Here is a 6,000-nt window from a genome sequence, read left to right on the forward strand (position 1 = left end):
TTGTCCTATAGTGTCTCGGAGTTTCGCAAAGACGCTGCAGCCTCGGCGGCGTTGGCAGCGGGCTAATTGTGTCTTTTAGCCATTTTACTGAGCATCTGAATGAACAGGAAAATTTGTTTTTAGTGCCCAGCATGAAAAAAAGAGGATAAAGACCATTTTAAATTAGACGGACCATCATTGGGAATCTGCCACCACAGTTGAAGGAATTCTTTTAGCAACAACTGAGTTAAAACAAAAGCCAGACGCTACTGGCTGCACTGCCTCTGGTGGTCGAAATCTTTTTGTAAATGTCATTTAGACATGATTTATCGGCCTTACTCATTTTTATTTTTTATATATATATATTTTTTTTTACCACAACTGTTGCAAATTTTACATCTGTTGCAAATTTAAAACTGCTTTCGTACGCAGACAAAAGGTGGTTCGCTTTAACTGGCTGGAGTTTCTCCATCACTGTCAATTCATCACTGCGATGGCAGCTTGTTGAACCGCCTTCAACAATAGACGCAGCTGCGGTGGGAGTACTAGCAGTGGCTATTTATTTCAATGACTCTTGAATTATTACACAAAAAAAAAAAAAAAATTTTAACGCAACTAAAACGTCAACATCTAAAGTGACATTGAAGGAAATGTGAGCCGAGGCGTTTGGCGACGTTAACCCCCAGATTAAAACAAATAAAAGCTACACACAGATAACAACAGGGAGAACGGGGACTGGGGGGGGGGAGGTGATGGTGTTGGGGTGCTGGGGGGTTGTTGGGAGGGCTGGCGGGGGGGGGGGGGTATGCATCAGGTCAAGCGCAGATCAGAATTGGCAGCGAGTGCAGCTCGGGATGCTTACAATGAGCACAAAGCCTCAAACGATGGGAATAGGCTAAATTGGCAAATCTAACAGGCTCCCCTGCCACACCGCCCTCACCCCCTCTCCTCACCTCCCCTTTGCCCCCCCCAACCCCTCCCTCACACCCCCCCAACCCTCCCTCCGTCCCACAACAGATGCCGTCCTCTGCGAAGACACTGTCAGCTGCGAAAGAATGGCCCCCAAAATTTGTTGACAAGGATCGCGGGGGAGCGGAGGGCAACGAGGGTAGAAAATACCAGTAGGAAATGAACGACGACGACAACAACAACAACAACAACAACAACAACAACATCATTGTCAGCGTCTGAGTTTGACGATGACGGCACTGCAGCGGGCGGGAGGTCAGCGTGAGTGTGTCACAGTCAGACCTCTCGGCAGGAACTGGACGGATCGCTTTTGAAACTCAGCCAGACTTGCCCACCCCACCACCACCTCCACCCCCCCCCCCCCCCACCACTATTTCTATAGTATACACAGATGCATGCACGCACTTGTCAGCTGCAGGCCAGGCGCTGGCCAAGCCCAGATGGTGGTGAGCTGCATAACTCAGGGATGTGTCCGTGCTCTGAAGGTATGCCTGCAAGGCCTCTCCAATTCCCAGTGGACCTGGCCAAAAAAACACAGAGAGGCCGAGCGCACGCCATCTGCTCGCGCTAAAAGCCCTTTCCTGCCCCCTTTTCCTCCAAAATTCACACCACACAAACCAGCCCCGCCCACCAAGACCAGAGTCTTGACTCCGGGAGACTGGCTGGGGATGGGAGCGATGGGAGCGATGGGAGGACTGATGATTCTTCATCCGTCAAATACAATGAACGTGAGCATCGTCATTCCTGAGCCGGGATTTGGCTTCTTGCTTCTTTAGTTTCAGCCGTGTCAAAAGGTCAAAATAGTACATCGGTTGTTCTTGATTTAAATTCATTGGCCGCCCGTTTTAATTGAAAAGAAGATTTAGTTTGAGATTCAGATTCTGAATTTTTATTGATAAATAAAAGTGTGCAAGAAAGTGATTTCAGCTACTCAACTAAAGACTTTTTGCGACAGATTTAGACATGTTTGAAATAAGTGTGGATTTTTTTTTCTATGTTAAAGTACATGTTGCATCAGCACACACAGTACTGCAATGACTCTCTGCCCAACACAGGTCAAATAGAGGCACAGCGAAAGAGAGATGCAGAAATTAAAAAACAAAGATAGCAGCTGCACTTTGTGGTGTTTTTTGTCCAAGAAAAAGACAACAAATATTGTCACTGTAATAATGTGCAAACATCCCCATTTTCTCTGTCAAAACACTGACTGTATCCCTCAGGACTCAGCTCATGATTTACACAGAGACAGTAAAGTGATGGGTCACAGAGTTCAGTCTGTTCAACCTCCTGAGTTTTCCCATCTCTCTCTGCCGGTCGGGAGACAGACAGGGAATTTCCAGATAGCCGCGTCTTTTTTTCTCCTCCATCTTTTCTCCACATAAACACACCGGCAATGAAAGTGCACATTATCTGCACATGAAAGTGCACATAAAACAGAACAAAAAACAAATACATTCTAAACACAACATGCTTTTGATGTGAGACTTTTGTCATGTTGTAATCGATTTAAATCTACAGAGATGTGAAAATACACTGCTGCAAGTGTTGGAAGGTGCAGCTCGACAAGCAGCAGAGGTGTAATATGAAAGACACACACACACACACACACACACACACACACACACACACATCTTGAACTCAAACTTGAAAGCGAGCCTTTAAAGTCCAGCGTCTTCACGGCCGTCTCCACCTCACTGCTTTAAGAGGGAAAATCTGGAGGGTTCTGAACCACCCACTGAGTGGAGTGTGGATCAGGTGTGTGTGTGTGTGTGTGTGTGTGTGTGTGTGTGTGTGTGTGGTCCAGATTGTGAAAATATAATCAGGTGCTTTTCTCCTCCTTGTATGTGCCTGCATACGCACATGTAGATCAGAAAAACTTAGCGGTTTGCAAGCGTTTAAAATTAGTATAAAGAGAGATGGATAGAAATGTGAGAATAAAAACATTGTTTGAAGTCATTTTGCTTTTTTGTACGTTTCCCCCAATCTTTATGTGAAAATGGTGTTTAATTGATAGGAAAGTTAGAAAGATAAAGTGTTAAATTTAAGGTTTTCATCCCTTGGCGGAAATCATTTAGCTTGACACTTGATGATGCTTTGACTGTTGATCTGTGTTCCTGTCGATCACAAGGCCTTTTCATCACTTATAGTATAAATTAGGGCCATTCATTTGAGGTTGAGAAATTAATGAAAATAAATTAGAAATAATAGCAATACTATGACGTTGATTTCCATCTGTTCAGCTATCCAGCAGATTGAAGAGTTTAGTGAGGACGGATTGAGTTTGTACGGAACACTGAGGCCTGAATGTTTGGTTTCATCTTGCACAACAATAAGCAGATTGGACTTGACATGATTCACAATTTATAGACCATCTGGATCTGAGATCCAACCAGTGAATTTAACTGCTTCATCAGGACTTTGTCCACACATGTCTGCATTTTTACAGACGCATTTTTAAAAAATATATTTTTCCTTTTTTCAGCAGCCTTCAAGGTTCTTACTGGCACTGTTTTCCATCCACCTGCTGCAAATACTGCACTCCAAAGATGAAGCAAACAAAAGCGACAAACCCCAAAAACCGTGCATTTCTGTGTACATGTAAACAGAAAAGCAGTGTTATCCAAAAAAAAAAAAATCTTCACCCCAAAGGAGTTTTTCCAAAACCTCCTTCAGTGACAAAACAAAACAAAACAAAAACCAAAAACATGACTAGCCAAACCACATAGAATAAGCTGTGTGTATCTGTAAATCCCCTGCAAACATTCTCATCATATCACCCCTGTTTATTCCTTCCCGCTACAACAACATTCTCTCAAACCTGCCTTTTCTGACTCGTCCCCAGTTGTCCAAGCACACACAGAGCCTAAGCCGTGGCGACATTCATCAGGGGCAACACGCCGACAATGGTTAAACACTCGGTCTCGGGTCGTGACACAAGTCTGCAACAAGTTGGGACAAGCAGCTCCATCATGTGGCCTCCCGGCACCAGCAGCCCCGAGCGGCTTCCTGTCAGCCGCCCACAAAACCTGCCCAACAAATGGCACCAGCCAAATGGACGGGGCAACTGAGGGGGCAGCTGGGGGCCCCAAACTGTGTGTATGTGTGTGTGTGCGCGCGTTGATGAAGTGTACCCGAGCCGACAGGACGTGGTGAGTGTGGATTTTTCCCCCCTGAATGGTGATTGTGAACTTTGGAGAAAAGAAGGGGGTGTCGTCAGCGTAGTGCCACAGTGAATGGCCCTCACTCTAGTGTGTGTGTGTGTGTGTGTGTGTGTGTGTGTGTGTGTGTCACAACAACCCCAGTGTGGGTGGGAAAGGACCCAGTCTGTCGGTTCAAGTATGCCCCCATGTGACCGTGGTGAGAAGTGGGGCGAGACATGACGGCAGCAGACGACAGCAACCACAACTTCTTTGAATTTTTTTGTTTCCTACCTCCCTCTACCCCGCCCCCCCTCCCCCTCCTACCTTCTTTCTTTCTTTCTTTTTTGGCTGACGCTGAAAATAGCCTTGTGAGATCACAGACAGCCAGATCAAAAGCTCCCGGTGACACAGCTCAACCGAGGAGTCTTGGAGCAACGCCCCGCTGAGGGGATGAAAAACGCTGAGCAATGTTTCACTTGGACCGAAATCAAAAGATTCAGACTCATTTGTGCCTAAACAGTTGGTTGGTTGGTTTACTTTGCCAGTCCCCCACAATGTTACATCAGATTAAACAGGGGAATCTAGTATGTTGGTGTCATACAGCTGGTGTGGAAGGCCCTGTTTTCACTTGGTCATTTCATGCGTTTTTTGCTGATCAGAATATGAAAAACGCATGAAATGACCAAGTGCAAACAGTCCAAATCCGTTTTGACATCCGATCACATAAAAACGCATTCGTCACGGACGTGCGAACAGAATGCGACTTCAGTCCACATTAACGACCGCCTACTCCACTCACCTCTCCCGTGTACGTACTTGGTCGGCGCCCCAACTTCCGGCGTCGTCATTATAAAGTTACAAACAAGAAGCGTAAACAAATCATTTTTGTTAGACTCGTTTATTAGCATGCTAATAAATTTCATTCCGGATTAGCGTATTTTGTCAGCAGAGCAGCGGTCGCAGTTTCCCACATATGTGATTAAATGTGCGACGTTGCATCCGAAAATTTGCCAGCCACTGTTGATCCGAAAAAGAAGTCGTCACCACTCTGTCCCACCAGTCGTTACTCCTGGTTCGGATCCATACGAGCAGCAGTAGAATTAAAACGAGTGACTTGATATAGTCCGCAAACAGGAAGTTGATTCTTATTCGCTGTCATGTAAAACTCGCCGTGGTTTTGCGCTTTACTGCCCGCAGGCGTTAAAAACGGAAATGACGCATGTTGCATTCGCATAGGTTCGGCAGGGCGGGGGGGGGTGTGATGCGATCACAAATGGCACGCTCGAGACGCACGTTAATGGCTAAGTGCGAACAGATGCTGCGAGATCCGTTCTCGTGATCCAATCACGCAAAACAGTTACAAGTGACCAAGTGAAAACAGGGGCGAAGATGCCTCCTGACCTCAGGATCTCCAAGTCCTGGTTCCTGCATCACATCCTTCACTTCTGCTCTGTTTCAAGTTTGAAGACCAGGTTTGTTTAAACCTTCTGCGATCTTGCGATCATGTTTGAAAAAAAAACCCCAAAAAACCCACACCCAACTTAGAGTACACATTCTTTGATTCTAACGGCACAAATTAACCAAATCATTGGCGACTCTGTGCTAGTGCTGTTTGTTTGGAGGGTATTTTTTCTTAACTACGGCAACAAACTGAAAAACCTGAAGTTGAAAAAAACTCATCAACACGTTGGCTTGTGTCTGCACGTGAGTTGTAAAAACTGTGAGCGCCTCCTAGTCTGGGATCCATGTCTGTCTGATGACTGTTATTAAGGCAGGAGGGGATGAACGGCTGTGAGCTCATGTATTTACCTGTGACTGCAAAGGATTAGTAGCTATACGGCTACTGTGACAAGTTTCTCAACCTCAACATGGATTCTGTGCGTGTGTGTGTGTGTGAAGGTGTAGGTGTGTG

Source organism: Nelusetta ayraudi, unplaced genomic scaffold, assembly GCF_046127955.1.
Source record: "Nelusetta ayraudi isolate G7.1 ecotype Tasmania unplaced genomic scaffold, CSIRO-AGI_Nayr_v1 ptg000111l, whole genome shotgun sequence".
Classification (NCBI taxonomy): domain Eukaryota; kingdom Metazoa; phylum Chordata; class Actinopteri; order Tetraodontiformes; family Monacanthidae; genus Nelusetta; species Nelusetta ayraudi.